Genomic DNA, 23,122 nt, shown 5'->3' with positions numbered 1-23,122 from the left:
AAAATAAAATCGATCCTGGAAAAAGATTGATGTCTGTCAGAATAAAAAGTATAATCCTTTTCCTGCAAATGTCTCTCGCGCCAAATATCTCGCAGTTCCAAGTCATCCTTCATTTCAAAAAAGGATTTAGGCAGTCTAGCATGACTTGGGACGCGCTTAAAAGCTCCAGCCTTGTCCATCTGTACATCCAAAACACCATTCCAATCCCCCATAAAAATAAAAGATTTATAATCCAACTGGGTAAGCTTTGTATGAAGTAAACTAAAAAAGTCAGCTTGTTGTTGATTAGGAGCATATAATCCAACTAAAAGCGTCTTTTTACCTTCTAGCAGCAACTCTATCATAACGTATCTTCCATGCTTATCTGCTTCAATTAGGTCTGCTGTTAAAGCACTTTTAACATAAACAACCACTCCATTTTTCTTATTCATTGCAGAAGCAACAAATTGCGTACCCAACCTTGAGTTCGATAAATACTTCTGATCCACAACCCTAATATGCGTTTCTTGCAAACATATAACATCTATCTTGAATTGTTTTAAATATTGAAAAACTTTCTTCCTCTTCTGTGGTGAATTTAGTCCATTAACGTTCCAAGTTAAAAATTTAGTTGCCATGCATATCATCCCAAAGCTCTTGGAGCACTGCTTTGATAGGACTATCTTTTTTAGGCTGTGCTCCTCCCACTGCTTGGCTGTAAGTACGTTGTGGAAGTTCCATAGACTTCTGCTGATCTTGTTCTTTTATCTTTTTTGATCGTTTTAAAGCAGCACGTGTCACCCTCTGTTCTCTAGGATCATCCAAAGAAGTTGTAACTTGATCTCCTCCAGCACCGTTCTCCTCTGTCTGTCCATCTTCAGCCTCTTGATGTTCTCCTTCTCCAGATCCCTTTGCAGCTTCCAGAAGTGTTAATGGGGTTGCTTTTAAAACATTGTTGTAAAAATCACGCGCTTGCCTCACAGTAACCAGACGGTACCTTTTACCTTCATGCATCACCATCAACCCAGCTGGGATCTCCCATCTGAACCTTATATCTCGTTGCTTGAGCTCTTGCACAAGAAATGTAAAATCCTTCCTTCTCCTTAAAATCTTTGGAGGAATTTCTTTTAGAACCAGAACTTCTTGATCAGCAATCACAACTTTAGTATCATAGGCAGCTTGTATAAATTCATCTCTAATTTCCCTTTTTGCAAAATAAACCACCACATCTCTAGGCAGCTTTCTCTGTCTAGCAATCCATGAATTCACACGAAACACTTTGTCCATGCCTTGTTTTATTTCAGATGCTGGCTGATTCAATACCACTTCGAGAGCCTCAGAAACCAGCTGCTTTAGATCTTCCTTAATATTCTCTTTTAAACCTCTGATTCTAACAGCAAACTGCATCTGGTAATATTGAGCAAGACTCAATTCTCTATCCATTTTGTCTCTTAAATCTTCATTCTCCAATACTTTTGCTTCTAATATGGCATTCTTTTGAGTCAAATCTTCCACTTTTTCATCCAAATCTTCCACACATTCAGCCACTTTATGCACTGAAGACAAAATGTCTACCTTCATCACACTGAACTTCTGTTCCATCCTCTCTTCCATTCTCTCCTCCAATTTCTCCAATTTCTCCTCCATCTGTGCAAATTTACCACCCATTGATTCCAGAATTACCTGGGTATGTTTTTCAAGAGCATCTTGTAAATCCTTCGGTGTCAATACATCAGGAGGATGCAACGCCTGCAATGATGATTGTTGCACCGGAGAAGTTCCAGCACTCCGAAGATTTTTAGGGGGAGGTTTAGCCACCATCTTTTACTTACAATTGTGACGCACTTTCACTTTAAGTTTAAAAAGTCCATCAAGCTCGAGAGTAAAATAAAATAATCCTCTTCACCTTTTCCTCTTGTACCGCTCTGCCTGCTCTTTTTATTCCATAGTCCTTCCTTCAGGCAGGGGTGGTCGCAGACGCCTGGCTCTGATCCAAGAAATCCAGAGCAGAGACGCTGACCAGCTGGGAGCGACCCAGGCTACGGGGGAGTTCGATCCTTCAGCCGCCCAAGCTACAAGCTCAGGCGGCCCCGGAGAACTCGACCCCTACCTGGGGCCTCACCCCCTCCTCTTCTCCCGAGGAGGGGGCTTCAAATTCACCCGAGCAGCTGATCGGTGCTGTTTCGGGCGAAAATTACTCAGCTGAGCCACGGGCAGCCCGGGAAGGCTGTCTCCGGCGCCGCGCAGCCACCGGAAGTCACCATATCAAACTGACCTCTTAATAAAGTAATTACCTCTTTAATCTTCCCATCAGATGGATTGAAAATTAAAGCCTTCTCTTTCCTCTTAATTTCCTCCTCTAATTCTTTTCGCCTATGTTCCAATTTACGTCTATACTTATTATTCAAATATATTAACACTCCTCTCATATAAGCTTTACTTGCATCCCAAACCATTTCAATAGAAGTACCCTTGTGCATATTCATATTAAAAAATTCTTTCATCTGTTTTTTACACTTCTACATTTTCTTGATATCTAAACAAATTTTCATTTAATCTCCAAGAGCACCTATCTCCATTGTCTTTTTCTATTTCCAACCATACTGAACTATGATCTGATATAGTTCTTGGACATATTTAATCTTCTTAATCCTAGAAAAAAGATCATTAGTAATTAATACAAAATCAATCCTGGAAAAAGATTGATGCCTATCGGAAAAAAGGTAAAGTTTTTTTCTTGCAAATTTCTTTCTCTCCAAACATCTCTCAATTCCAAATCAACTTTCATCTCAAAAAAGGATTTAGGCAATCTGGCATGACTTGGTATACTTCTAAAAAGACCTTTTTTGTCCATTTGTACATCCAAAACACCATTCCAGTCTCCCATAAAAATACAAGATTTATAATCCCATTGAGTTATCTTGCTATGTAATAGTTTATAAAATTCTCCTTGCTGTTGATTAGGAGCATATAATCCAATCAAAAGTATTTTCTTCCCTTCTATTAATAGTTCAGTTATAACATATCTTCCTTGTTTATCTGTTTCAATTAAATTAGCTGTTAAATTACTCTTAACATAAATAACTACTCCAATTTCTTGTCAGAAGCAGACACAAAAAACTGTGTACCCAGCCTAAAGTTTATCAAATATTTTTGATCAGCTGCTCGAATATGCGTTTCCTGCAGACAAATAACATCATTTCTAAATTGTTTTAAATACTGAAATACTTTCTTTCTCTTGTGCGGGGAGTTTAATCCATTAACATTCCAAGTTAGAAACTCTTTTGCGACCTGAAGCTTTCGGAGCGCCTCTTCCAAAACCACCTACACTCTCTTTGGTTTCGCTCCTCCTACTGCTTCACTGTAAGTAGGTTTTTGAGATATGATTGTAGCTTTCTGTTGTTCTTGTTCTTGTCTCATTCGTCTAGTTGCAGCCCGTATCATTCTTTGTTCTCTAACCTCTTCTGTTAACACCTAGGTCTGATCCACTCCTGTAGTTTGCTGAGATTCTTTATCCTTCTGCAGAGTAGCTCCTTCAGCTCCTTGTATACTCTCCATTCGCGACTGTCGCTCTCCTTCACCATTCCGTCCTTTAAATTCTGAAGATGGCGGAGAACCTGCCTTCAAGATATTAGAATAAAGATCTCGTGCCTGCAAAACTGTATTAAGACGATATCTCGTGCCTGCATACATCACCGCCATGCCTGCTGGAATCTCCCATCTAAACTGAATCTGCCATTTCTTTAATTCATCTGCCAAGAAAGTAAATTCTTTTCTTTTCCTTAAAATTCTTGGAGGAATCTCTTTCAAAATTAAAACTTCTTGCTCAGCAACTGTAAATCTGTTGTTATAGAAGGCTTGGAAAACCACATTTCTAATTGATCTCTTTGTAAAATAAACCACCACATCTCTAGGCAACTTCCTTTGTCTTGCAGTCCAAGAGTTAACATGGAATATTTTGTCTATATCCCCCATAATATCTTCTGCTGGATGCTCCAAAACCGATTCAAGGGCCTGTGCTAGTAATTCTTTCAAATCCTCCTTAGGATCTTCTTTCAAACCTCTGATCCTCACAGCAAATTCCATGTCCCAGTATTGTATCTTAACTACATCATCATCAATCTTTTCCATCACATTTTCAGCATCCAATATTTTAGCATCTAATCTCATATTGTTTTGACTGAGCTCTTCCACACGCTCATCCAAACGCTCAATAAAAACTGCAAGCCCTTGAAATGCAGCCAAAATGTCTGCTCTTATTTCAGTATTCTTCTCCTTAATAAGTTCAGCTATTTGTTGGGATTGTGTTTTTAAAGCATCTTGTAAAGGATCTTGCAAATCTTTTATTGTTAATGCTGGTGCGGGTGCGGGTGCCACAGGAGGAGGCATCAAAGCCTGTAATGAAGAATGCTGAACTGGCGAGGCACCAGCACTTCTAGGAACTTTAGTTGGTTTTAGAAGCCATTTTAACACCCAGTTAATTTCTATTACGCACTTTCACTTTCCACACTGCTTGCAGCTTTTTCTCTCAAAGTATTCAGAGTTAAAGTGCAAATACTTGCTAATACAGCATTCTCCTGCACAGCTCTGCCTGCATTCAATTAATCCACAATTAATTATCGATAGCAGGAATGGTTGCAGCATCCTGCTCTGCTCCAAAGCCTTGGAGCAGAGGCGTCCCGGAGTCCAGAGCAAACTCAGGCTTCGGGGGGGCTCACACCCTTCAACCACCAGAGTTTAAACTCTGGTGGTCTAGGGGAGCTCTACCCCTACCTAAGTGCTCACCCCTTCTTCTTCTTCCGAGGAGCGGGTTTCCAAGCCAGCAAACAGCTGATCATCGCTGTTTTTAGCGGCTCCAACGGAAAACAGCGGGGCTGATGGTTGAAACGGCTGCCATTGACGGAGCCTTGCCACCCAGAAGTCCCAATTTCAATGCATCTTCATCATTGTCCTTCAGATATTCTTCCAAAGCCATTTTTTTTGTTCAACCATCTGGTGTACTTGCAGTATTCCATATCCACCTATTTGCCTTGGTAGATAGAGTCTGTCAATGTCACTGCGTGGATGAAGGGCATGATTCATTGTCATTTTTCTGGTCTTCCTATCCATTGCTTATGGTTCTGCTTGAGTTCAGTCCACTATTCCAGCTGTGTATCTAATGACTGGAATTGCTCAGGTGTTGATTGCCTTTATGGTATTTCCTCCATTGAGTTTGGACTTTAAGATCTTCTTCACACTCTTGATGTATTCACCTCTAATCTTTTTCTTGATTTCAGTGTGCTTGATGTTGTCAGCTTGAAGGATCCCCAAGTATTTGTAGTAATCTTCCTCATCCAGACTCTTAATGTTATTTTCATGGGGCATCTTTATTCCTTCTGTTTTCATTATTTTTCCTTGTTTGAGAGTAAGTGTGGCACATTTGTCCAAGCCAAACTGCATTGCAATATCTTGGCTATATATACGAACAGTGTTCAGCAGCGATTCTATTTCAGATGATGTTTTTCCATACAGCTTCAGATCATCCATGTAAAGGAGGTGGGATAGTCTAGCAGATGTTTTTGATGTTTGATAGCCATGTCCTGAGTTATTCAGTATTGTTGACAGAGTGCAATAACAAATAGTAGTGGTGATAATGAATCTCCTTGAAATATTTCTCTCTTGATATTAACCTCTCCCAGTCTTTCACCATTGACTTGCAACTGTGTCTTCTGTTGTGCCATCGATCTTTGCACAAATTTTCTGATGTTTCTAGTGACTCCTGTTATTTCTAGGCACTTGATTATCCAGTCATGTGGCAGAGAGTCAAATGCCTTTTCAGGTTGGTCTTCCTTTTCTTGCAGTTTTCCAAGATCATTTTGTCTATTAGGAGTTGATGTTTTGTTCCTCTGCTATTGGGGCAGTATCCCTTCTGCTCAGGTGGAAAGAAATTGTTTTCAACTAGATGCTGTTGTACTGCATCAGCTACCACATCAGTTAGCAATTTGAAAGTTGTTGGTAAGCAGGTAATTGGCCTGTATTGCCTGGTATTTCCCCTTTTGCTGGATTTTTCATTATTAGGTAGGTTTTCCCAGCTGTTAGCCACTTTTCAGTTTCTCCTCCTTGTACTATATTGTTGAACTGCTTGGCAATGACTGGATATATAACAGTTAGATGTTTCAACAAAAACCCATGCAATTCATCTTCACCTGGTGCTGACCAATTTTTTATTATTATTATTATTATTATTATTATTATTATTATTATTATTATTATTATTATTATTATTATTATTATTATTATTCAGGCACTCATGTATAAATGGCCCAGTAAACATAGAAATCTGGATGGGAGTCTTTCTGCAGTCACCTGGAGCACTGTAGATTGCTGGCAGTCCAGACATATCTTCTCTTTGTGGCATAGAATGTTCCACAGGAGATCTTATTCTTTGCTGTAGAATCACTTGATCCAGCTTCAGCCTTCCTCAACAGTAGTCTGGCATTGAAATAGTGCTACCACAGTGAGGATATTTCCTGCCACTATCAGGAACTACTCAACAATTAATTAATTCATTGTCTATTAGCTAACTGCCCTAATATGATTACTATCAAGGACAAATATAATTTGTCTAGTATTAAAAATAAATGCAAAAGAGGCCTGTTTCAGTGTAATTCAGGTTTCCACAGGATAAATCAGGTTAGGTGTGTGTTATGTCTGAAATGAAAGCCAGCATGCAATCAGTATGAACACCACAGAAATGTTCTAAGATATTAATGTTTAATTACAGTCTTCAAATTTGGCTATACTTGCTAAATGCTAGATAACATAAACAATAAATGTGGCCCATTTGTTGTACACTTGTCTCATATTTTAGACTTTATCAGGAGAATATTTGGTGAGAGAGAGAGAGAGAGAGAGAGAGAGAGAGAGAGAGAGAGAGAGAGAGAGAGAGAGAGAGAGAGAGATTACAGTGAAAGCTGTGATACAACGTGTTATATCAACAATGCAGGCAAACACATTAGTGGAAACCTTTAGGATTAATTTTTATGATTAGTTGTAGTCTTTACATGATAAGTCTTTTTTATCTAATAGGGAGAAAAGATCAGCTTTCTAATTAATTGTTTCCAATGTATCTTCTGTGTTGAGACTTTGCATTATTAATGTTCACTAAGTGATTAAGCAGTGGCAAACAATGTATTTAATTGATTCAGAAACTTTATCTGATGGCCCCTTCATTCTGAGAGCTGAACCAACTATTTACCACAAAGTTCCTATCTCAATTAGCCTGACATGAAATGATTCAAAATTATCTTTTGTATTCTCTTTCTCTGCTTCTGTTTTTCATTGTTCATTATGAAAACTAACTTCTCAAGACAGCATAAAGTTGGTACATCAGCCAAACACAGCTTATCTGTCATCCTTATCCTAGCTGCCACTCCCTCCTCCCAAACTGTGTCCTTGCTTATTCTCTCTCATAATCACTTCTTCTCTAATGAATATAAATACAAACAATTCCCTTCTTGTTAATTATCACAGTGCCAAGGTGAGCATTCCAAAGGGTGAGGGAATGGTTAGGAGACAAACAAAAGCCATTGTTGTAAAACTGATTATTCTTGTCACTTTTGAGCTTTCTATCCCAGAACTGCAAAGGAAGCATTCCAAAAGGCGGGGAAAGGAAAGTACAGTCATGGTCATGTGATTTCCCACTTAACAACCACATCTGTTAGTGATGGAGTTGCCTGTCCCAATTGTGGTAACAAAATGAGGACAATTGATAGATTTATTTTTGTCTCCATATTTTGCATTCTGTGTTTTATTGGTAATAAGAACTGGATTAGAGAAGTTTTAAGAAAGCATTTTATTTTTGTGAACTGATGAATGTCTTTTCTGACTGCAATCATCTATACATCTGATAAATAAATAAATAAATAAATAAATAAATGAAACAAGGTAGTTTATCAGAAAATAGGAATCTCTCCACTTATAAGACACCTACAGATTTTGAAAAGATCATTTGATGGTCTCAGAAAAATGTCAGCATTATAGGTATTGGGAAGTCTGTGCTTCCCATAGTAAAGTCTACATATGCTAGGTATGCTTGCATATGGTTCCATGGTGGTAAAGTTCTCATCTTTCTTAGGCTTCCTCTACTTTCATTTTCCAAACTGCTATCCGGTACACATTTGCCCATTGCAAAAGCTTCATATTATGGTCCACCTCTTTCATCTTTGATTCACCCACAGTTTCAATTTCTAGTCATATCTGTGGCAATTATTCTATATTTTTCTGTACTGAATAGTTGTGTATCAGAAAGAAAGAGAGAGATTTTGTGTTTACCACAGGAAAGTGATAAATGGCAATTTCTATTTACACTGAAATTTTCTAACGTAACAAGTATTGTCTTTGCTTTCAGAAAGCACAGAAGATAATTTCACTAAGACATACACATCAATTACATTATTTTGAATTACACTTTTCTTTGAGGGAGCCACCAGAACCCTTGAGTATACATGTATGTGTGTGTATATATTTCATAGTATTCTGGTATTTAAGGTACCTTAATGCAGTCTTCTATTTTAGACCTCATTTTTTTAGAAATACACTTAGAGGGGAGGGTGGAGCTGGGGGATAAGAAATTTATACTAGAATATTATGCTAATAGAATCACATAATGCTCATATGTGACAGAGAAGCCTGTATTTCTATTTTTTATATAAAAATGCATTTAACTATTTTATCAGGTTTGTCTGCCAAACCCACTTTGCAGAACTTATAATACATTTGTCAAATACAATTTCAACTGCCTTTAGTAAAACAAGAAGTCCTTAAGCAACTCTAGAAGCAATACAGCATTAAGGTCCCACAACTGCACAACCCACACGTCTCATGAGAGAAACACTTTTGTATCTATGAAGCCATCATTAACGTATTTGAGAAAAGAAAGAATAGACAATCTCACAAATGAAGTTGTAATGAACAGTCATGTTGCTGAGATTTATCATTTTCTTCTCAGTGTTACTTATGCCATTAAATTTTAATTTCAGGGGTAAGCAATACTCAGTGACCTTATTTTGGTGAGAAGAATAGTGAAGGGCTGAAAAAAGAACAGGATTAAAGATATTTTCACATTAACTAGTTGGGTAAATTTTCCCAAATGACAGATATAGACTAATCTTAATCCTATTTGAAACTAATTATTGGAAAACTGATCCTTTAAAAAGCCCTTAGGCAAATCAACAGAGTTGTGTCCTTTTGTTTACAATTCAGATTGGTGCACAAATCATGGCTCAATTCAAGCATTCCCTTTCAGTGTTAATTACTGAGTGGGAAGGGAGAAGCAAGCAAGAACAAGGAATTATCATTATTTTTGCTATCCTCCACATGTCACTTTGGTATAGTGGTTAAGGCACCCAGCTAGAAACTGGGAGGCTGTAAGTTCCAGTTCTGCTTTAGGTACAAAGTAGTATAACCTTGGGCCTGTCATTCTCTCTCAGTCCTAGGAAGCAAGCAATAGCAAACCACTTCTGAAATCTTGCCAGGAGAATTGCAGAGATTAATCTAGGCAATTGCTACAAATCAAAACTGATTCAAAGGCACAAACACACATGCACATACCCAAACACACACATTGTGACACAATGGAGTTGTTATGTTGACCCAGGTACTCTCTCTGTATACTGAAGAGAATCCTTAATCATGCTGGGAATTTGCTGGGACAAAGCATGTTTCTTTCTGCAATCATTCATCAGGATTTAACATGGTTCCTGAAAATTATTGGGAAGGAAATGCAATTTCCTTTACCATCCACAATGCTAAGCCTTTAAATGAGTACAGAAACTGCCAAACCATTACCAGAACCACCAGCTACTTGCAGTTCTGATCACAATTATTTTAAAATAGACAAATGCTGCCAGTGGGAAGCATTATTTGCCCTGGGAATTTGCCTATCCTTTGATTTACTTCCTGTTCTTATTCCCACTTTTTTTTCATTTCAGTATTAAGTTCTTCAGCTGTGAAATAGCTCATTCAATCTCTGGAACTTAGAGGACAAGTAAGAGATCTCTTGAGGAAAATTGATTTTATTTCCATAGTTATAAATATTATTTTATAAACTTCCTCAGTGACTGAGCAACATCTGTTTTCAACATTATTCTGCATTCAGAGATTTGGGGAAAAGCCTTTTTTATGGGCCATCAATGTGAACTATGTAGTACAGACCTCTTGCTAAAATAATACCTTTGTCACAGTCAATTCTCCCCATAAATTGTGAAATATGTAATAAAGAAGACTTGCCGGCTGGTTTTCCTATTTTTTTCCTCTCTCTTTTCCCCACTGAGAAATATTCAGGAGATACACAGTTGAACCCCTGGGGAAATGAGTTAGAGTTCTAGCACCGGATTGTCAAACTCCAAATAGTTGTGAATCAAAATGTATATATTACAAAATTCGCTGCTGTTTTACAATTTATGGTTCAATGTGCAAATGGAATAGTTTTGGAAAGTGATGTTTTCCTCTTTCTCAGGATTCAAAAATAAACATTGATTTTAAGTTTTCATTTCAGTTTATTTGTTGCTATCAGCTTTGGATAGGTTTCTCTTTCTCATCGCAATGAAATGATTTATATTACGTTTGTTATTTTGTTTTTTGTTTTAAGTGCTTTGAGATATATTTTTTTGCAAAGAGAGAGAGGAAAATAACCCCTTAGACTTTTGTCTGCAAAGTTGTTTTCTCTATAAACATGCATGTTCTCATTCCAAATAGTGCAAATTAGAGCACTGGAGAAGAAATTAAAACTGATATGCATATTACATATTCTAATCTTAGATAATAGATCTACAATATAACATGCTTTCTTTCAACAAAGCTTCATATAGTAAATGAAAGTTATCATCCTGTTGAAATACCGAGGCTAATGTTATGATAGTGTTTATATGGCTAAGATAACAATAACTGTAGGAACAATTACCATAATATCATTTGCCAGAAAGAAATGAGCAACATTACCTTCAGCTAAAATTTCTTCTGAGATTTAGTTATGGATCACCATAAGTTCTTGGAACTATTTGTTCTTTATCAAATAATAAGCATACTTAACTAGTTGTTCAATGTCTTCCAGAATATACTAAATCATATATTTAAGATGATGGCATGGAATAAGGAATTTATTAAGGTTTTTTTTTATCTTGCCAAATTACAAAATTACTCCAGGTAGTTCACAACATAAAATTGCAATATCCATAAAACCTTGGGTTTATTATGTGAAGACCTAACTCTCTGAAGAAGGATTCAGTGCTGAGGCAGAGAATAAGACAACGACCAACAAGGATAGACTCAGTTGCAGTGGCAATGACATCAGTGTTGGAAGACCTGAAAGACCAGATGAGGGACAGATCATCATGGAGAAAATCTGCCTATGTGGTCACTAGAATTGTATTCACCATCTGAGGACAAACTGCAGTACCTCACTAGTTAAAACCTAGACTAACATATTCCAGCATGGTCTATTCTAATCTATACTCGATCCCTGAATCTACCTTACCCCCAGGAGTTGTTTGTTCCCTGAAAAAAAAAGCCCAAACTGCCACACAAATCCAGTACATTTATAGACAAAATTTATACAGATTTATAATTACAACTAATTCAGTAAAAAATGGCATACAAAGCCATGGATAATTTTGATTTGTGCATTGATTTGTGCTTTAGATTGTAGGCCGCCCTGAGTCTTCGGAGAAGGGTGGGATATAAATGGGATTAAAAAAAAAGTTTGGAAAAGATATTTTGGAATGCAGAGGAATACAAATACTTTTAAAATAGCTATATCTTTCCCATAAGAAGGAAACAATGTTTTGATCATTAAAGCAATAATCTCTAAAGCAATTCATTGAGGGAGCTACAGGAGTCTTCAGGCTCTTGCAAAGCTAATTTTATGAAGAATGTTGGGCTCTTTCATTTTAATAAATTCAAGGGTACACTGTTTCCAGTTGCTCAAGATATGTGGGTTTCTGAAATGGTATACAATTAAACCTATTTTTTAAAAAAAATCCAGGAAAAGATAGATACTTCCAAAAAAGGAAAAGTAGTTTCTTTGTTTTTCAAATAAGAAACTTTGTATTTACATATAAATGTTATAAACATTGTGCAATTATAGCATCCTTGGTGAAAGTGGCTCTTAGAGACCCATAAGGAAGTGAGAAAGATTTTTTTGTTTTAAAGCTGGCATTTATGGTTTGCGTTTCACCATTTTGATTCTGTAACTTGTATATATAAATTCAGTTTAAGTTTATGTTAGACTTTATGCCTATCTATCTATCTATCTATCTATCTATCTATCTATCTATCTATCTTCCTTCTATTTATCTATTCATTAATCATCACTTCCTGAAATGCTTGTCTTAAGTCAGTTTAAATCACTCTGGAATGATCATATGGCAGAACCATTTAAAAGTGCAGTGAACATGCCCTAGGATCAAAGGGTCTAATAGGATAGTATGCGCCACAAATAATTAACTGAGGTTACAATTATGAATGTTACTGTATTCAGTGGGACTTATTTCTGTGGAGATATTGCTGTGTTGGGCTTTTCAGTTCTAATTGGACAATTTTTCCCCCAAATCACTCTACCCATTCATTAAAATCAGTCATCTGAATGCTTCCCCTCCCTAAAATACTAGAAATAACCTTTTCATTGGGTTTTATTAATTTCTGTAGTACCCACCCTGTAGGGAAGTCAGTTTTATACCTAAACATAAGGTTTTAAATTATTTTTCTTACATGCATTAGGATTAAGCCCTACATGGCATGGGTCCGGACTACCTACGGGAGCACCTTCTGCCAATGTCAGCACCCCACCGTCCTGTGCGCTCCCACAGAGAGGGCCTCCTCAGGGTGCCACCGCTCAAGGAATGTCGGCTGGTGGCCCCCAGGGGGAGGGCATTCTCAGTGGGTGCGCCAGCCCTCTGGAACAGCTTACCTACCGAAATCCAGATGGCCCCCGACCTCTGTACCTTCCGACGCGACTTAAAAACTTTCCTGTTCCAGCAGTCCGGCCTGGCATGATAGCGTTAATTGGGGTCCCAGTTTGTTTTCACTATTGTTTTTATTATTTTTATTGTTCAATCTGTATACATTCCTTCCTCTGTACACCGCCCCGAGTCCCTCGGGAGAAGGGCGGTTTATAAAAACTAATAAATAAATAAATAAAATAAATAAATAAATATTGATAGTAATTTTGGAATTCTGATATAATCCAAGTTATTTAAATGAGCTGTTACTCTTTTATCTGTGATTCTGTCTTTATATTTCATCTATATTCTTATCCTGGAAACACAAATCACAATTGCACAATTACTTATTTCCAAAAATAATTCCACAACCTGTTGAATAATGAAACAATCCCAAAACTTTCTGCCAATTATAAAAATATTTATTTATAAAATAAATATAAAATATTCTATATATAGGGATATTTATGTTGTAGAAACATATATTTATAAAAATAATTCTATCCAGCTGTTGAATAATGAAACAATCCCAAAGCACATTTTCTCAATTATAGAAATAAAAATATAAGTGTAAGCGTAAGAGCACAGGATATCAATTATATAAGTATGTTTAACTATATACCATTGTTTCTCTCTTATAATAGTGCGAATGATTTCTCTGTGAGAATTTCAGAATGCCATGAAAACACTGAACTAAACAATTTCTATTGGAATACTTTGTCCCTTGTGAATTGTCTTATTATTTAATTTATCTGAGAAACTCTTGGGTAAGGCCAGTTTACCAATGTACTTACCAGACAAATACAATTTTATCACTGAAATATTTCCAGTTACTAGCTTAGAATTTGTAGCTATCCAAAATCTAAGCAAGAATCAGACTGGTTTAGTGGTTAAGTCATCAGGCTAAAACCAGAAAATCATGGGTCTTAGTCACACAATGAGCATCAAGCCAGTTGGGTGACCTTGAGACAATCACTTCCTCTCAGAAGGAGACAATGGCAAGTTACTTCTGAAAAAATCTTAACAAGAAAATGGCAGGGAACTTGTCCAGGAGATCTCCAAGAATTGGACACAACTGAATGGAAGAAAGAAAAATCCCAAGTCATGAGAAAAGAATAGCTAAGGCAAGATTACATGACATTTTAATTTTATATGGGGACCTTTCTAGTTCAAATAAAATCTGAAATGTAAAATCTGAATCTTCATGCCTTGTTAATTCCAAGTCTGAGATGGAATGGGAAAAGAAGAAAGACCAATTCTCCACCAATAATATTCTTCCTCCTCCCAGTTGAATCTCTGCTAGCACATACAACTAAATAAATTATACCCTTGAAATAGACTTGGCCAGAAGCCTATGTCTCAAATCTGAATGTATCCTCTAAAATATAGTTAATTTTTAAAATCTAGATGACTCTTTTTTAAAAAAAGAAAAATGCATTCTACCGTTACTCTTCCACATTTCCTTATGCATATTTGTTTTTTCTAGCATTAAAATCCGACAGTGAAGAAAACAAATTCAGAACTGACTGTTTTTTCAGTTCAAGTACATCCAGAACTAGAAAACAATCCAATCCAAAATTAATTCCATTTCTCAGATTCATTTCCTTCGCTTTTTCTGCTCTTTCTCTATATTTAGTAAATGTGAAGTTGGGTTCCTCAACTAAAAATAGATAAATATAATGTTGAAAATCAGATTTGTGGAATGGACCAATATTCAAAAGTGCGAATTGTATTAGCAGGTGGCAGCTTCTTTATATATTGCAAAGAAAAAACAGCTAAATAATCGAAAATTTGCATGACACTATGGACATATTTTCTATAGTGGTCTTATGACTTATAACCACACTTGGGACCAAAATCTCAGCCATGGTGCAAAATAGTGGTTGTTTTATTTAACATCTGCAAACCTGGCACTCCTGGTTGCTGTCCATAAGTCAAGAGATCTTGTGGGTTGTTAAGTGAGTAGAATGCCAGGTAAGGAAGGCAAGATACCTCAGGGAGATAGAAGAGAACCTGAATCTTCAGGAGCTGAAAATTCTCCATGCTGAAATCCAAGCAGGATTTTCAGTTCCTGAGCAGAAAGCCACTTGTGATGCATCATACTACTTACCTTATCTTGTTGTCTCTTAACTTAGGGGTCGAAAATTCTGCTTGGGTTTCAATTTCCCCTTGTTTCTAGACGCTGGCTGAAAGAGCTTCCTGCTAATGGGATTTCAACCCCATGCTCCTTGCACAGAGTTGAAATTCTTTGTGCCTGCTTGCATGGAGCTGAAATCCTTCAGCAGGAATTTCCCAGTTCATTAGATAGAAAGAAGTAGCTCCATGCCTCCTTCTTGATTGATTTTTTTATCACCATCCCAACAGATATTCTTATTACTAATAGCATTTAATTTCATTTAGAATTATCTGTTTAATTTTTTTTTTAGATTTTATTGTTATTCAGTTCTGTCATCTTCTGTTAATGTTGAATTTTACAGGCCATAAAGCCCCCTTTTCACAGTCATCAAACTGTCATTAAGGGAATGGGCATAAATTGAGGACTAACTGTATTTGTGGTCAATGACCATAAATAAATAATCATTTAACATTTAGCAGTTCCAAATAAGGAACATTATATACCCTTTAAAAAGAGAGTAAATGTATCAATATTTTTATCCATTGTAATGCATTCCATTTCTATACTGAATATATTTATGCACTGCATTTTCAAGTTGCTTTCAAAAATGGATAGGTAGCATTCAGATTACATTTCATTGAAATCTGTGCATGTTAAATTACTCATTGTTTCATGAGGAAATAAAATTGGACCTATTTTGGATCACCTCACTCCTTTCAATTATCCTCTAAGTAACCTAGTCAAAATACTTCCTCATAAAGAACAATTTTTAAATATGACATTTGAAGAAAATGGTAGAGCTGAATAACAATAAACTCTCCAAAAAATGAAATAGATGAGAGACTAAATTAAATTAAATTAAATTAAATGCTAGAATGTGCATATCAGGAGTACCTTGCAGAGAAGTGGGTGGCAACTAAATTTAATAATAAATAAAATAAAATAAAGCAATAAAACTACCTGGTCAGGTGGGTTAGAAAATCAACATGGTGGTTGCCACTACATGATTGACCTACCTTCTTGATTATTATTTTTTTGCTTCCTGAGATGACTTCCCCTTCCTGGAGAATAGAATTTAGAATAGAATAGAGCTGGAAGGTACCTTGAAGGTTTCTAGTCCAACCCCCTGCTCAAGCAGGAGAACTTGCACCATTTCAGACAAGTGACTGTCTAGCCTGTTTTTAAAAATCTCCAGTGGGCTTCCAGTTCACACGCACGGTGCTTCCGGATGTGCACGGACAGCCTGCTTCCTGCCGTCCATTTCTTTCTCCTTTGGAGGACCCTGAAAAGGGTCAAAAATTGCCCTGGAGGGACAATTACTGAGAGGAGGACTTCCCTGCAATCGCAGAAGGGCGGCAGCCCTTCGCTGGAATCTGGGGTCATCTCCTTTGGCCCGAAGAAGAAGAGACCAGCCATAAAGATGGCCAATCACTAAGCCACTACCTGCCAAAAGTCAAAAGTACTACCTACCACTAAGAAGCAATCTGGAGGACCTGGGTGAGCTTTTACCTTTCCTTTTTCCTTAATCATCTCCCTGTGGGATTTTCCATAAAATATCTTTCCCCTTGTTTTGAGAAAATGGCAAATATCTACTTTGGGAACAGATCTTAAAGCCTCAAAGTTACAAAAGAAATACAATTAATTCAGCAAAGAATTTATGCAATTTCATCTGTATCTACTAAAAAGCTTCTATTTGTTATTGGGGATTCACTATCCCATTTTCTCTCTAAACTGTGAATTAAAGAAAAAATTTGGACTAATTTTACAAAAGTTCTATATTAATTTAGAAAAAGAAAATGAAAAAACCCTCTTACATTGCATGTTATATGTTATTGATGACATCTTGTGGCGTAACCTTGTACAGCAAGTAAATTTCCTTTTTCTGTTGTGACTGAATAACAAGCTGTCCTTGAAGATAAGTGTGGGAACACCTGGCACTGATTACAAATCTTCTGGAGGTGGAAAGTTTTTGACTATTATTAAAACAGCCTCCATGGAAAATTTAACTGCAAACAACAACAAAATGGATGAATACATCCCGCCACTTGATTATAAACTGATACTGAACACGATCTTGGCAATGACAGAGCAAATTAAAGCCAAACTGCAGAAAAATCTGACAACTTAAAGCCACCAAATCAAACTCTGAATTTAAATGAGGAAAAGTTAACCCAAAACCAAATAGAAGAAGTGGAAACTAACATCAAAATAAAAGATTTTAAAGAACAACAAAAGCAACCTATAGAAAACCTTAACGTCCAAACTTTAATGGTAACTACAAAACTTACAAGCCAAAATACAACAGCACCTGAACAAAGCAACATCAAGAGTGAAGACACTAAAGACCTCCAAATATACTATATTGAGAATTCAATTAATCAAATGACAACCATAATACCAGCTACTACTTTCTACCTAACCCAGTTAGAATTGGAAGTTCAAAAAGACTTGACTGATTTAATGACAACTATATTATATCAACCACCAAAAACCAAACTACCAAAGCAAAAATACAATGGTTACAAAGGGGACATCTTCCTTGCAAAATTGACATTTGGATACGCTCCCTGAATTCAAATAAAGGGTATAGGAAGAAAGGAAGATACATTTGAGAATTTAAAGATACAAGAATGAAGCATGATTGGCACAAAAGGAAGCCAAGAGTTAGATTTTAAAAACTGAACTTGTTTCTTTTTTGGGATTCCTAAAGATAGACTATAAAAATATCTTTCTATGGTTCAAGGGGAATCTCAAAAAAATATCACTGATTTTACATTTAGATTTTAGATTTGTAAAGGAAATATAACTTCGAATCATATTATAGAATTTGGAATGACATATCAAAAGATAGTATGTTAATAATTGATGTACAGTTAAGATAATTTATTGAATATTCAGTGGCTATTTTTGAACTATAGTATAGAATCTAGAATTTTAAGATGAAAACTAGACTTTAATGGTAAAATATAAGAATGTTTTGTAATGACCAATATAAGTTTTGTAGACAAAAGAACTATTCTTTATTGAAATGGGGAATTATGGGTTACCCAAAATTAAGCTTTCTTCTATATACTATAGGCTATTCTAGAATATGCTATTGCAATTATATAAAATTTAAAAACAGGATATTGATATGTATTAGTGAAAATATATCTTGAATTTTATTGACTGACTGGGCTATAACTAGAAATATACTAACTTGTTTATTTTGACTATGTAATCACTAAGGGAATTAGAGAGGGCATTTCTGTTGATGTAACCTGAACTATTTACAACTGGTTATTTTTTTATTTTAACTACCCAACCACCATATTGTTTCACAAATACATCTTTATGTGTGTGTGTGTGTGTGTGTGTGTGTGTGTATATATATATATATATATATATATATATATATATATATATAGGGAATGACTTCGATCTTGCTTGAAAGAAGTTGTTGCTAAAATGCAAGTTAGCCCTTTTGTTGCAAACTAAGGCAATAACGGAACACAGGCTGCAGCTCAGCTATTTTTGGTATTGTGGAAATAAAACGTCTGCAATATTTTTCTTGGTAGATTGAAGCAGCTGGGACCTGACTGACCAAAGCAGCCCTATCCATTCCACAGTTGTATATCTGAGTGGCATTTTTTATTCTATTTTGTTTGGTCTTGAAGTACTGACACAAAGGAATACAGAAACTGCTCTTACTTCCCACTGTATTGATTTAGATTTCTAAGCTGGCTGTTCCAGCTGACATCTAGTGCAAGGGGATTTGAGCACTTACAAGTGAAAAGCAAACAGATTCCTGGTTTTGTAAAAAGGTCTCTTAAAAGGTCAATTCACCAAATTAGAATACACCCTGTTTGGGGGATGTCAGATTAGCAGCCATCAGCATGAGCCCAGCACATTTCTGTCTCTGTTTTCTGCTACCTTCCACAACTGACTTTTCATTCATCATGTTCTACCACATGGCAATCTTACTGGAGAATTGATTGGTTGTTTCTATTGAAAACTCTTCATCACAGAATTGGATGCCTTTCAAAAGGTTGTTCATAGTGGAAACGGTAGGTAATTCAAATGGAAATTGGTGTGTGTGGGGGGGGGAGAGGCAGTGTAAAAAAAAAACCTAGTGCCATTTATCATTATGGCCACATAATCTGCTAGAAACTGATCTATTTCCTTATATGTAGCCAAATTGTGTCACCAGTTCGTGTTTAACTTCACTTTGCACTTACCGATCATTTAAGAATTAAAGCCACTTTCCTTTGTGCTTCTTTTTTTATTCCATTACAGAGCAGGCATTTTTAATCAAAGTTGGTAAACAATGGGGAACTTTATTTTGCAAGAAAAAACATTTCAATTATCACTGGTTGAAACTTCCCCCTCCAGATTAATCTATATTTCCTGGGAAAATCATGAAGAAATGAAAGCTTGCTATCTAAATTAAATGTTTGTTTTATTTTTGTACAAATGGAACAGACATATGCTGAAGATGGTCCTAGGAAACATTTGGGGAGGGAGATAAAATAATCCAAGATGGTGGCTGCATCCAAGCAATTGAAACCCCACCCATTTTTTTGATGTTCCATGGCTTCATTCATGAAGATGTTGCTGGCACTTTGGCTTTTTTGACACCTCTTAAGGACACTCTTGCTAGAAAGAGTATGAGATTTATACAGTATACATTAATTGTCTACTTTTCATGTTTCTTGAACTAAACTGTTTTTAGTACTTTCTTTCCCATTCTTAATTCAATGAAAATATTCTTGTAGTAAAAAGGAAATGACTCCCTCAAGCAGCTCCTGATGACTTTATCTATAGTCCTTTTTGGCAGTATTGCAAAATTGTTGCCCTCTGTTGGGATGCTTTTTTTTTACTTTCAAGTCTCACCTACACCCCTGGGATTTCTTGGTCAGTTCCCATCCATGTAATAAGCAGAGCTAACCCAGTTTGGTTTTTTGAGATTAGCCAAGGTCAGCTAGATGCTACCATCTGCCAAGGACTGGGCTTTTTCCTTTCTCAAGCCAATTGGCCTTTGCTCCCAATTCCTTTTCATCTTTCTGCTCTGCCTTTCAGGTTGTTTGAGGGAATTAACTGACTTTCATATAGTTATTACATCTAAATAGAAAAATTCACTGGAATAACTAAGGCTTAAGTTGGGCTCAGCTTGGCCTATATTTGTTCGTCCAGTGCACTCCCACAGGGAGGGTCTTCTCAGGGTCGCACCGGTAAGAAATTGCCGGCGGGTAACACCCAGGCATAGGGCCTTCTCAGTGGGGGCGCCTGCCCTCTGGAACCAGCTGCCAGTGGAGCTGAGGACTGCCCCCGACCTCCGTTCATTCTGCCGGGGCCTGAAGACCTGGCTCTTCGAGCTCTCTGACCCAGGCTGAGGATTAATTTATTTTAATTGGGGTTTTATTTGTACAGGGACAAATTTAATCTTTTTAAACTGGTTTTAACTTTTGTATTTTTGGTTTTTAATTCCCTGTAAACCGCCCTGAGTCCTCCGGGAAAGGGCGGTATATAAATGTAATAAAAATAAATAAATATTTAAATGGACCTGGTCTCTGGTTGCAAAAGCAAGGATAATAACAACTTTGCCTAACAATTGCCACCACATCCTGAAATGAAGACATCAAATACTAAATTATGAAAGAGAAAGGAAAAAGAGACTTAAAACCTTTAAACCAGGGGTTCTTCCCCCTTTTGTACCATGGTGAAATATATAGATCTTCATTATGCTATGCTCAGATTTTTTTAACACAATCTTTAAAAAATAGCAAATATGTAATATAATAATTTATGTGAAAATAAAGGTGTGTTTTTTTCATCAAGTTTTCAGATCCACTGAAATCTACACTAGCACCCCAGAAAGGTCTACCAGATTAAGAACCCTACTTTAAACTCTTAAAATACATCTTTATATCTGATGAGTTCATTTTCAACATCTTGTACCTCTAAATGTGTGCCTCTAACACTATGTATATCTATTGCACTAAAAGTACATTAAAAGTTTAATGCTGCCCTAAAGACAGAGAAGTTCAATGTGGCATAAGCTTACATGGAGTATAGTTCACTTATTATTACTTGTATTGATATGATTATTAAACTATATATATCTTGCTATTGAACCGAGAGTAGGTTATATTAAAGAAAACCAATAACTTGAAATGTCTTTCCCATAAAAATGAAAAGACTATAATATTAAAAAGGTCTAGTCATAAATATTTGTTCTAAAGTAAGTAATACTGAATTCAATAAAACTTAATTCCAAGTAGCTATGTATAGATTGGGGGTCTAAAATAACAAACTGGCCCATGGAATGAAAAACTAAATCTGGTCATATCTAAGTGACGGATTTTCAAATGTCAGTGTTGCTTTGTGATAAGAGGAAAAATATAAGCAAGAGAGATGAGAAACATGGAACATGAAAACTGAAACCCATTTTTTTAAAAAAGTAATGCAGTGAAATAGAATGTATGGATCTGCAGTTCCCAGTATCCATCATCATTAGCCATGCTGATAGGGAGAGGTTGGATCAGCAACTCTGGGATGTCACATTTCTGAAGCAGAATTGTGTACAGTTAGTGCTTATTGAGCCAAAAAAGATAAGACAGATAATGTAGAAACAGAATTTTTAAAGTCTTGATTTAAAGTATTATTTGGATGAGAATATTTCCCTGGCATATTGCCATGGTAACCAGCTCATAGCTATTAGCAACTTCTCTCATTTGACTATCTGGAGATACAGGGGGGAAAAAGTACAATGGCAAATTAATTCCTATTTTAAGCTATGTCATTTTCATAATAGTACAAAATAAAACAGCAGTTCAAGACCTGTAATTTATAAGCTTACTAATAGTCTAGCAAAAAAATAATGAAGCGATAAATACATATTTTGAGAAAGGCAAAACTAAAAAAAATATGCTAATTAAGGAAATCATTTTACATGAAAAATGACAGAATAATTTTGCAAAAATGAGAGCAGTATAAAATTAAAGATAATAAGTTAAAAATGCTAGCATTGTTAGCACCATCTAGTCAACTTAAAAAAAAAACAAGTTCAGACCTACAGATTAGATTGAGAAAGAGAGGAGGAGGAGGAGGAGGAGGAGGAGGAGGAGGAGGAGGAGGAGGAGGAGGAGGAGGAGGCATATCCTGTTTCCATTGTCAAACTACATTGTCAGATCCATGAAGCACTAGGAGATGAGTTTGAATCAAGATAATAATTATTCTATAGTACAGTATTAGAATGAAGATGCACAATTATTCATGCTAAGATTTGAGTGTTTAATGGGATTGCTCATATTACTAATACAAAGTTCATTTTATATAAAAACAAGTACACAATAGTATGTTCCCATTGCAGAGTGATGTACTTCACACTGGGGAAAAAAGAAATTCACACTGAAGAGCTATAATATGTATGACAAATAATACATGTTTCAGAAAGCAGCTTACAAGAAGAGATAATTATTTTAAAATAAGGGAGAAGAGGAGAGGGGAGGGGAAGGGAGGATAGGATAGGATAGGATAGGATAGGATAGGATAGGATAGGATAGGATAGGATAGGAGAGGAGAGGAGAGGAGAGGAGAGGAGAGGAGAGGAGAGGAGAGGAGAGGAGAGAAGAGAAGAGAAGAGAAGAGAAGAGAAGAGAAGAGAAGAGAAGAGAAGAGAAGAGAAGAGAAGAGAAGAGAAGAGAAGAGAAGAGAAGAGAAGAGAAGAGAAGAGAAGAGAAGAGAGAAGTGAAATAAAGTCTTGGCATATTTTGGTTCAATATGTCCAATTCAAAATGGAACAGGAGTTGTTGTAGCCTTGAAGTTTATGTTAACTGTAGTGCACCAGTGCCCCCTGGGGCAAAACCATGGCTGAGATGCTGCATGTATTTTGAAGTCACTGACAGTGTGGAGGCTATGCAGCAACTACTTGTGTCAGATCTACAGGGAGAGGGGTGGTATTTTTGCTGTTTTTAAGCGAGACCTCAAAGAAACTAACAGATGACCGACTACCCTTGGCTTACTACACAGACCTTGCTTGATCTTACTGCTGATTGTCATGACCTTGACA

Source organism: Vipera ursinii (assembly GCF_947247035.1).
Source record: "Vipera ursinii genome assembly, chromosome: 3".
Lineage (NCBI taxonomy): Eukaryota > Metazoa > Chordata > Lepidosauria > Squamata > Viperidae > Vipera > Vipera ursinii.
This window is presented reverse-complemented; position numbering follows the sequence as displayed.